Raw genomic sequence first — 12,336 nt, forward strand, 5'->3', positions numbered from 1 at the left:
CAGAAGATTGCAAAGGCTGCCTTAATGGCAAGGACTCATCTGTGGGTGAGTGGGGAAAGATGGAACTGTTTCCAAGATCGTGGGCTCTGTGGTGGGAGCCTGTTAGCCCATTCTCTAGGCGAAAGTATGATGCTGGAGGGTGCAGTGGGAGTGGGGGTGGCTGTGAATGTGCATGCTGCTGCAGCTGGTAGCTTCCTACCAGGAAAATGCTGCAACAGATCCCATCACTCTCCAGGCATGGAGACAGTGGTATTGCAGATCCAACAGATTGTGGGCAAAAATTATTGGAATGACAGGTCAGCTACTCCGGACCAACATCCACCACATACAGATGTCATCAACCTTTGTAGGCCACCATTACCCCAGCTGCCATCCCTGATACTGACCAGAAGCTTGGACCCAAATAGTAGCTCTTTGGGGAAAGAATGGGAGGCCATGATGGTCCAGGGCACGTCACTCAGAGTGCATGAAATCCAACGAACACTGTGGCTGACATCCATGCAAATGTTCTGCCAGACTGCACCTGTTAACTGATGTTGCCCAGTACAGGGCGAGAAAACTGGACAGTGCATTATCATGGAATGAGGCAGTCAGGGGCTTATTCATTTGTACCTTGAACATTTACATGAAACACTCTACCTTAGAGTTAAGACAGGTGAAACTTGGTGGTACTCAGATGGTGGATACCATTGCAAATGCAAAAACCTTCAAATTCCCACAACACACATTGCCAACCATTATTGGGTACATGCATCAAACAGAAGAACTCAGTAGCAAAAATGACAATGTATGAATAGCAGCTATTGATGTTGTGGAGAACAGTTTGGTAACATACGGAAATTGGACAATGCATCCACTACCAACAATGACATACTTCACAAAAAAGAGCCTGCAAAGTTGATGTGCGTACTGTCCTAAGGGTGCTCCAGGACTGGCCAATGGGAAAACTTACACAGTGGCTGTCTGGTTGTGTACACAGACCATGCAAGCCATCACAAAATGTTCAGTATCACTATTGATTGCTGGCCAGTAAACATAATGTCTATGCCAAAACCTTCATAACAGACATACTACAGTGCAACGCATGCAGCTGGAGTATGCAGGGATGCCGTGCTGGAGGGATGACTACTCAACAGCCTTACTCCTCTGTGGCAAGCATGAGGACCCCTGGACCAAGTTGAAGTGTTCACATGGGAGAAAAATATACAGAATGCCAATTCTGCTCCCAAAGGAGTGCACTCAGGCCATCCCATCTGGACTACTGAAACATTTTCTAAAAAAATGGATCGGTGGCCATGGTGGCTGCAGACTCCCACAGCATCAACAGGAAATCTAGCAGTGTCTGCTGCAAGACGTCATCCAACACAAAAATGAGAGCCTCCTATTGGTTGAACTCTGGATATGGACCCTCCGGCAATTGCGATAGTGCATGTGCATTAGCATGCTGGGCATTTGACCAGTAACAAATCACAGCAATAATTACTGAGAAAGAGCACCCACTCCTGGGATCGGCGGGCAGTCATATCTGGTAGCTTGGAATGAGGGCGGAATAAGGAAACCAGTGGTTTGTGGTTGGTGATAAGTTGGAACTTTGCACCATACAAGAAAAAACATGAAACTTCTTAATTTCAAAAATGATAGCCAGTGCATCATTTCCACTTGTGAATAATTACAGTGCACTACTGAAAATGCCTTTTTGATGCATAAGGCATGGGCTGTTCAGAGCCATCTGGATTCCAATGCAACAGGACTGCATAGGACCACACCTATGTCATACTGGAATGTGTCAGCAGCCAGGGTTAATGTTTTACCCAGCATAAAGGAAGCTAAATAGGGAGTGGAGCAAAGGACTGGAGCACCTTCAGGTTCTTGGGTGCCGGTAGGTTGACAATGGCTTTGATGTGCTCATCCTTAGGGACGTGACCATCCTTGCTAAGCAGTTGACTGCGAAGATGCACCCTTGGCAAATAAAACTATGTTTTCATTGTTTTCAATTAACTCAGTTCTCCAGCAGATGCTGGAAAATCTGCAGATTTCATAAGTGCTCTCACATGAAACCCATGACCTAGAAGTAGTTGACACAACAGTAAATGTCCTTCTTCAGTTGTTCCAAATATTGTTGATAAATTGATAAATTTCTGGCACAGATGGGATTCTAGTGGACAAATGATTAAACTGGTGAAGCACAAAGGGGGATGTTAAGCACTAAGAAGCTCTGAAAAGTGGTGTTGACTGGTAGTTGCAGGTGTGTTGGTGTTGTGTTGTGACCTTCAGTCGGAAGATTGGTTTGATGCAGTTCTCCATGACTGTATAGTAGAGCTACATGCCCTCAGGAAATGGCAAAGTCCATGGCTTATTGGGAGGGGGAGGCGGCAATTTCTGGTACGCTCTATGAAATTTGATGGCGTGAAAAATACTGGCCTCTGACAGCTTCACCAAAAACTCCTCCTGCCACAGAATTAGATGTGAGTCCATGACACAGTGTGCATTGACCATTTGTTTAAAATTGGCACAAGGCACCACTCAGCGCTTGAATCACCTCCAAAATGATGGCCCACTGATTTGACAAAGAAGGGGAGAAACAATGCGGATGTCTTGGCAATGCTACAACTCAGCCTTGAATTTGTCAAGCACGGTGAAGGGAATGTGGTGAAGGTGACAAAACTTAGGTATTGATGATGGATAAGTGAAATGTGTGCTTCAAAATTTTCCACCCAACCCAAGGTAGTCTCAAACAGCTGCTCATACAGCTGTAGTAAAGAAACCAAATCTTGAAAGAGGACCGAACGAGACACGAAATTTACTTCGCCCATTATGTGGAAGGCAAAAACAGAAAAAGTGTGAAACCCAAAACTGGGTAATTAATCACTAACCATATAAGTGGCTGTTCCACATTCTTATAACGTTCTGAGATGGAGAATTGCCCCTCAAAGGAATTCATTTTTACCACAAGACACAATTTGACATAGTGTCTGTTTCAATGCAGAGCAACCCAAGAGGCTGTTCGTGCCTAAATTAGTGAAACTAACCCTTGCTCCCATATTTATCTGAAACTCAATCACTCAGCCATCCATGACCAACATTAGCAGAATACACTCCTGGAAATGGAAAAAAGAACACATTGACACCGGTGTGTCAGACCCACCATACTTGCTCCGGACACTGCGAGAGGGCTGTACAAGCAATGATCACACGCACGGCACAGCGGACACACCAGGAACCGCGGTGTTGGCCGTCGAATGGCGCTAGCTGCGCAGCATTTGTGCACCGCCGCCGTCAGTGTCAGCCAGTTTGCCGTGGCATACGGAGCTCCATCGCAGTCTTTAACACTGGTAGCATGGCGCGACAGCGTGGACGTGAACCGTATGTGCAGTTGACGGACTTTGAGCGAGGGCGTATAGTGGGCATGCGGGAGGCCGGGTGGATGTACCGCCGAATTGCTCAACACGTGGGGCGTGAGGTCTCCACAGTACATCGATGTTGTCGCCAGTGGTCGGCGGAAGGTGCACGTGCCCGTCGACCTGGGACCGGACCGCAGCGACGCACGGATGCACGCCAAGTCCGTAGGATCCTACGCAGTGCCGTAGGGGACCGCACCGCCACTTCCCAGCAAATTAGGGACACTGTTGCTCCTGGGGTATCGGCGAGGACCATTCGCAACCGTCTCCATGAAGCTGGGCTACGGTCCCGCACACCGTTAGGCCGTCTTCCGCTCACGCCCCAACATCGTGCAGCCTGCCTCCAGTGGTGTCGCGACAGGCGTGAATGGAGGGACGAATGGAGACGTGTCGTCTTCAGCGATGAGAGTCGCTTCTGCCTTGGTGCCAATGATGGTCGTATGCGTGTTTGGTGCCGTGCAGGTGAGCGCCACAATCAGGACTGCATACGACCGAGGCACACAGGGCCAACACCCGGCATCATCGTGTGGGAAGCGATCTCCTACACTGGCCGTACACCACTGGTGATCGTCGAGGGGACACTGAATAGTGCACGGTACATCCAAACCGTCATCGAACCCATCGTTCTATCATTCCTAGACCGGCAAGGGAACTTGCTGTTCCAACAGGACAATGCACGTCCGCATGTATCCCGTGCCACCCAACGTGCTCTAGAAGGTGGACGTCAAGTACCCTGGCCAGCAAGATCTCCGGATCTGTCCCCCATTGAGTATGTTTGGGACTGGATGAAGCGTCGTCTCACGCGGCCTGCACGTCCAGCACGAACGCTGGTCCAACTGAGGCGCCAGGTGGAAATGGCATGGCAAGCCATTCCACAGGACTACATCCAGCATCTCTACGATCGTCTCCATGGGAGAATAGCAGCCTGCATTGCTGCAAAAGGTGGATATACACTGTACTAGTGCCGACATTGTGCATGCTCTGTTGCCTGTGTCTATGTGCCTGTGGTTCTGTCAGTGTGATCATGTGATGTATCTGACCCCAGGAATGTGTCAATAAAGTTTCCCCTTCCTGGGACAATGAATTCACAGTGTTCTTATTTCAATTTCCAGGAGTGTACATTGGGGCAATGCCTGTGAGGTGTTGGAAACAGTGTTCAAGTCCAGGGAAAGCACTGGGCCCTCCAATGGCCACCCTGCGGCTTTCCGACTATCACGAACTGATGTCAAATGGTCTGTTCTTTGCCAGTCCCCTCACATTGCATGTACATATGGCCAATCCCATGCTTGTTGCCAGTTTTGTATATGTGTGGGGAGTGCCAATGCTGTGAAAACCTCACTGTCAGCACAAATGAACTACACTAGCTAATGGTGGCTTGACTACAAAGCCAGGGAGCTGAACCACAGAAGCAGCAATGGAATTTGACATGTAAGTCAATCTATGAGGCAGCAGACAGTCCGAACACTGCATAGAGACAAGTACGGAGATAAACACAAAATGTGTCTTGGGTTTGAGGTAATTGAAACCTGTGACAGCTTGCTGCACTACTCCCCCACGGGACATGCACTCGCTTATCTATGTCCCTATCGAAATCTACTGTCAGGGATACTGAAGAGACAATGCAGGATTGAGCAAACTCATTAAATAAATTTACAAAATTTCATTGTGTCATGTATCCACCATTTTTGTAGGAATGAATTGAAAATTTGACATTGTTTTAGTGTTTTTGGCTCTCCAATTCCTTTATAAATCAGCTACATTTCATTTTAACTGTTTGTTGATTTACATTGTTCTCTCCAAAACTTGTAAGACAGAACTGAGCTATGTATTGTAGCTGTACTTGCATGGATACACATATATTTATCTAATGAGGAACGATGACACACAAATGAGTTTATTGTTTATGCTTGATTATCAAGCTATGTTAATAGTGTTGAATAATATCACCACCAATATTTATATTAAGTTCCACATCCTTTAAGGGGAGTTGGAATGCCGGAAAATGGAAAAAATTCACATTTTCAGTTTTTAACCTTATAACTTAATTTGAAATTTTCTGCTTAAAATGGTGCAAAATTTGTTAAGAAATTCCAATTGGAAGTATTTTTATTTAATTTTTCAAAATTACATGTGCGCCCAGCAAAGTTACCCATCTTGTGATTTGTACACATTTAAATCTTCGCATTTCCGAAAACATTACATATAGAAGGCTGTGGATTTCACTCTTCAGTTGTAGAATCTTTGATCCTTCCATAGGTACCATTGTTTTTACGACTAGCTGTGTTTATTGTTCAGTTTTTGATCTGTGAGTGTTTGTTTTGAGCCTCGAGTTTAGTTTGTCGCTCATTTGGAGTTTGTTATCTGTCTTGTTTTGACTTTCAGTGGTGAGTGCGTAGTTTCTACGATGCCTAGGAGTGCATCATTATTTAAAAAGCGAAAGTTTCGCGGTAATAGATTTACAAATAACGTTTGTTCAAGTGATTCTGCTTCAGCACCTGTTGATGCTGGTGAAAGTTCTGACGTTTGTACAGCTGAGATGTGTGAAGGAGACACGCCCACCAGTGCATCAAAAAAGAAGTTATCAAACTGTGCAAGTGAAATTACAGATGAAGCTTCTAATGAACAATATGTTTTAGTCGACTTTCCTGTTTTTACTGAGTTTATGAAGAAATGTTTGTGTTGTAATCTTTGTGGAGGTTCTTTTGATATGAACATAACAAAATCTATAGGACTTTCCTGCAAAATTGCTATAGTTTGTGCCAGTTGTGAAAATGAGACCTGTTTTTGGAGCTCTAAAACATGCAGTAGCAATTTGTTTGAGAGTAATATCAGGCTAATGTATGCAATGAGAGCAATTGGTAAAGGACATACTGCTGCTCAAACATTTTGTGCCATAATGAATCTTCCACCTCCACCTGCTAAAATTGACAATTACACTGAAGTGATAGGAGATGCTGTTCAGTCTGTAGCAGATTTATCAATGAAAGCTGCTGCCAGTGAAGCAAAATATATAAATGAAGGAAACCCAGATATCCCTGTTGCTTTTGATGGAACCTGGCAGAAAAGGGGTCACACATCCAAAAATGCTGTTGCTACTGTTACTAGTGTGGACAGCGGTAAAGTTTTGGACTATGAAGTGCTCACTAAACATTGTTACCATTGTGCATCTGGTAAGATAGAAGCAGCTCACATATGTAGCAAGAATTATGAAGGTACGAGTGGAGGCATGGAGGCTGCCGCTGCTGTGAAAATGTTTAGCAGATCAGAAAAAGAACGGGGAGTATTTTACACAAAATTCCTTGGAGATGGGGACTCCAAGGCATACAAAAGTGTTACAGAATCCATGCCATATGTCAATAAGACAATAACTAAACTAGAATGTGTCGGTCATGTTCAGAAACGAATGGGCACTCGTCTAAGGAAACTGAAACAGAATCTGAAGGACAAAATTTTGTCAGATGGTAAAACCATTAGAGGTCGCCTGTCAGATAAAATTATAAATGAATTACAACAATACTATGGTATGGCAATAAGAAATAATGCAAATAATTTGCAGGAAATGAGACAAGCTGTATGGGCCACATATTTACATCGATCATCAACTGATGATAATCCTCAACATTTTGCTTGTCCAGATGGTCCTCAGTCATGGTGCAATTATAGAAAATCTCAAGCTACTGGGGATCCTTATCACCATAAAAATTATATTCCATTGGCTGTTATGGAAGTAATTAAACCAATATATAGAGACTTGGGGCATCCTGATCTTCTGCGAAAATGTCTTCATGGTTGTACCCAGAATCAAAACGAGTCGTTCAACAACCTCATTTGGACTCGTGTACCTAAGAATGTATTTGTTGGGATAAAAACATTGAAATGGGGAGTCAGTGATGCTGTTATTTCATTCAATGATGGTCATATGGGTAGGCTAAAGGTCATGGCAAGGCTCGGCATTGCTCCTGGTATCAACACCATCAGAGGTCTTCAGCTTCTGGACAGCGTGCGAGTAAGGAAGGCTCAGTATGCAGCTGAATTTAATACAAAAAAAGCAAGGGCAGCAAGGAGAAGAAAGCTTCTAGGTGAAGAAGAAGAACTAGAAGATGACCCTGATTACTCTGCTGGACACTTTTGATAATAGAATAAAAGGTATTTGTGAATTTTCATAATAAATTACTTTAATCGCATTTTCTGGCATTTGACATTTTTAGTGTTACATGTACCTTTATCTCATAAACCACTCAACCAACAACATTCAAATTTTCAGAAATGCTGCAAAACAGTTCAAAGAGGCCACTGAACTAGAATCATGACAAGAACTGGCTTATTCTCTGAACTAGGGAAGTTTATGTTATACTTTTTCCAATAAAAAATGGCTTAATGGTAAAAAATTCATAAATACTATACCAACAAAAAGAAAACATTGGTTCTAGTTCAGTGGGCTCACAATATATGCTGAAAACCTCTGCCAGAATTTCAAAGTTCTGAAGATAATAGTTCCAAAGAAAAAGGTACACAAAGTTAGCAAATTTAACATTGGCGAGATAGGGCATTCCAACTCCCCTTAACAGAGTTTTATGAGTAGTGATTACGGCATTATTACCTAGATCACATTTCTCTCATATCTAATCCACTGTAATTGCACTCCCAGTTTTCATTACCCATTTGACCTGTGCCTTTGTTCTATCTGTATCTGAAAAGATAGTATCTAAAGTAGTGCATAAAACTGGGCTAGTTTTCCTGTCTGACACTATCCAGGTTGGATTACTTCCTCTCTTCTATAAATAGATTATTTATAAAAACACTGCTATGAAGTTAACAGTTCTGTGCGGGTACTAATATGAAGCATTTTAAGGAAATGAATGCACAAGTGCCACAGTAAAATTAAATTATCATTAATGTCTGTGGAGGAGTTACTGTTAAATTTTATTGTCTTGATTAAAGTCATCAGAATTAGATTATCAATTTTAGTGATTCCTTCCACAGAACAAGCTGCTCAAAAATGTTGACTTAGCCATACTGGAATTATTTTTGAGATAAATAGTCAGAATTTCTCATCAAGACTAACCAAAAGAAATTACTTGTCACCCAGCACACTATGATCTTGATTTAAAACAATTCCTAAATGTGATATTAAGGGACATCTGCCACTCTTTTAATAATTCCTACAGGCCCTACTGAAATAAAACGAATGTCTTTGTCTGCCTTTTGTAATGTGTGTGGGTAGAAACATGACTGCACATATTTTTATCCTTTTGCATCAACGAGAAGCATGCTGTTCTACTCTTAATGTTTGTAATATTGATTTTTGTTGTTACATATGTATATGGAACACAAAGTGTATGATTTTGATATGCCTACTGAGATGTGAGCTGATTTTCCTCTCATGATTGTATTTGGTGTAGTTACAATATCTTCAGTGACAAGGACTTCATTACTTGTGTTTCTTATTTTAAGTTTTTGAGCTTGATGCACACTTCAGAATCATTTACCATTGACAAACTGTTAGTACTGGTGTATTGTTTTAATAAGAAATATTGAGGATCATTTTGCAGCATTTACATCCATCATGCCTGTGCTGTCAAAATGAATCATTTTTGTCAGAAGTCTGACTTCTTATCGTTTTTTATGGACACTGAAAAATTTGTGTTTCCAGCTACTATTTTACTTGCAGCTATCTATATTAGTTACATGTTCATTAGCACATGCAACCAAGAAATAGCATCTGATTCCATGTTTTTAATATATGATATGCCAGATTGTTATGAACATACAGTATTTGTGTGAAATGTTTAAAATTTACTGTATTCAAACTTACTTCTCGAATTTATGTGCCCCATAAGATGACAGATTTTATGTAAAATACTGCCATTTGCATGTGGTCTTATCATGTCATTACCTAAATACATATGTTTTGTAAACATACATATTTCACCTCATGTTAGTGAAATTTACTTTTTGCTTCCATAGCCTATTTTCAAAGAAACAGCATGTACAGTTACAATTAGGTTTAATTTGAGAATTTGTCCTATTTACATCTGTTTGCAGTTTGCTGCAAGCATAAATATTACTCATATTTATCTGTCACATCATAGTCATTACAATGCTTTATTTCAGTAACTACTCACAATTTAGTTGTTTCATTATTTTATCTTTTGTTGCATATAATATCATTATCTTCACATGGAGCATTCTTGTATGAAAAGTATTGGGAAAGCTCTACAGTATCACTGCATTCATTTGCATTTCGAAATAATTTTTGACACATTCCGATAAAATTCCTTTGTCCTTGTCAGCAGTGTTTCTGAGAATCAAGTATCATGCATTTCAACTTTGCCTGCACAGGTAGGAAAACAATGATAATTTCTTTTTGCATTCCAAGATTTTCAATCTTGACAGGTGTTCCATCATCTTAAAAACATGCGTGTCTTGTTTGCTGTCATGATTATAAAATTGTACTGATGTTATGCACTTAGCATAATGTCACCTCACAGAATTTTGTGAAATACAGGGACAATGAGACTCCGTGATTGCTCTTCTGGTAATACAACATTCACTGTTCTTCCTGCTATCAGCTTCTACTACAACCTTTTTTGAAGGGTCTGTAGAAATTATCAGTCTGCTTGAAACTGCTCTTGAAAGCTGAAGCCGCCGCGGTGGTCTAGCGGTTCTAGGTGCTCAATCCGGAACCGCGGGACTGCTACGGTCGCAGGTTCGAATCCTGCCTCGGGCATGGATGTGTGTGATGTCCTTAGGTTAGTTAGGTTTAAGTAGTTCTAAGTTCTAGGGGACTGATTACCACAGATGTTAAGTCCCATAGTGCTCAGAGCCATTTGAACCATTTTTTTTTTTAATGCTGAAGTTATCTTCCGACATTCTCTAAACATACTCCAGTTACACTATTTTTTTAAGCATACTTAGTATGTTCAAGTAACACAGACATTCTTCTTCAAGCACTGGAGTCAATACCTTGAAGAGTTGGAATTTCCCTTGTCAGCCCTCAGGAATAGCTATATTGTACCGTACTTTTTTCTGTAGTGTGACATTTTGTTTTGGTAAATGATGGGGAAGTATAGCAAAACTGAAGAGGAAAGCTCAAGCACTAGGCCACTGAGGATCTATAGGCAGGTCTAAACATGCATAGAAGACGTTATGACTAGTCTGATAACAGTATAACATTATAACATTGCAAAACTTACTTTGTGTACCTCACAATTGGGTGCCAACATTGTGTCACACATGACTCCTTGCAACAAATCTTTTCATTTAGTGTCACTTTAGTTAAGGAAACTGCTTGTAAACAGAAGCAGCTTTTCATACAACGCAAAGTCAACTCATGAAGTACATGAAGCAGTTACTATAAAATGCACCCATACTACACATTTATTACCCCTGCACCCCGAAAACATTTTATTTCTCTCTGGAGAGTAACTTTTGAGAAAAGACTGACATCATACTATTACAAGAGCACAGTTTGCCCTAGCTTTTTGTTGCAGTGACCACAACTGAGTTGAAAATTGAGCAGCATTAAGTCTGTTCACAATGTATCTGATGAATGCAGTTAAGCATATAAAACTGTTGAATGATAACTCTAATTATTTTCAACATGCACTTCTAATTTCTGTAAGCACTTGCCAATGATATACCTGGAAAAAAAATCAACCTTTGAATGAATTACATTGATATTCTGTGGGTTGCAAAGAACTATGTGGATGGCCCCTTCTTTTATTTTTCTTCTTGATTTCCAATATTGAATCATTTTCATACTCAATTTAAGAAATAAGGTGGGCTGTTGAATATTTATAATATACATATTTTGATAAAAACATATGTCCTGTGACACCCTGTATCCTTATATAGGGTGTCACAGGACATGTCCAGTTTTCAGGGATATGACAGGAACACTCATTTGAAGGAGAAAATTTTGAGTGGATGTATTTGCTCTTCCAAGTGGTTTCTGAAGTAGTACACATTTACCGCACATGTGAGGGACATCTCAACTGTACACACTATAATCGCAGCATTGGTCATGGTAGTACAAGTAAATGGCCACCAAGATTGCTAGACTTCACCTCTGTCATTACATTTTTATTTATGGGGTTTCATGAAGTCTGAGGTGTACAAATGAAAGGTGAAGACACGTCATGGACACTGCTATTAGAGAATTTGCAGAGTCACTCAGACAAGCAACACAACACGTTCTCCCAAGAGTGCATAAATGCACTGAAGTTGACGGTGGGGTGTTCAGACATTTACTGTAAACCGTACAACAACTCTAATGTAGCATGTATGATAATACTTAGAGGTGAATTTGTTTAAAATATGTATTTTTCAATTGATAATTTTTAAAATACATGTTGTAATGTTTACTAACTGTTTTACATATGTAAACCTGACATTGTATTAATTAATACAGAAAATAAATAACCATGTATATTAAATGTGTTCTGTCACGGAAACCATTCAGAATAGGGCGTCTGTCCATATAAGGTTTTCTTCTTCAAATGATCATGCCTGTCATATCTCTAAATATTGACCATTCGTCCCGGCGCACCTTGTATAAATTTGTATCAGATGCAGTATGACAGATGTCTGTGCAAGTAATGGATAACAGATTTTTTTCCAAACATTCCCACTTCAACTAGACATGTCATACTGATGTTATCTCACTAGACTAATGATGTTTTCATGTTATTATTAAATAATAAATAAATTGTAATAAATAGGCCTGGAATTAAAAAAATTGTTTCCACAGCTTCCGAATGTGAGTTTCATTCAAAAATTTGAGCAAAATTGGGTTGTAATGACTGCACCAAAGTAAAATGTATGAATTTGTTGACAGGATTATTCATTAATAGATCTTAAAAATGTTTTATGTTGTTCTTATCACTGCAATTTTTTCTTATGTATAACAATAACATTTAACAGTCTGTTGTAAGTG

General features: G+C 40.6%; 1 protein-coding gene across 3 annotated transcripts in view; it reads left to right on the forward strand.

The window, feature by feature from the left end:
* LOC126467694 (uncharacterized) overlaps positions 1–12,336 on the forward strand; it is a 424,429-nt gene that overhangs the window by 383,547 nt on the left and 28,546 nt on the right. The gene's annotated exons all lie outside the window — the stretch shown is intronic.

Source organism: Schistocerca serialis, chromosome 1, assembly GCF_023864345.2.
Source record: "Schistocerca serialis cubense isolate TAMUIC-IGC-003099 chromosome 1, iqSchSeri2.2, whole genome shotgun sequence".
NCBI lineage: Eukaryota > Metazoa > Arthropoda > Insecta > Orthoptera > Acrididae > Schistocerca > Schistocerca serialis.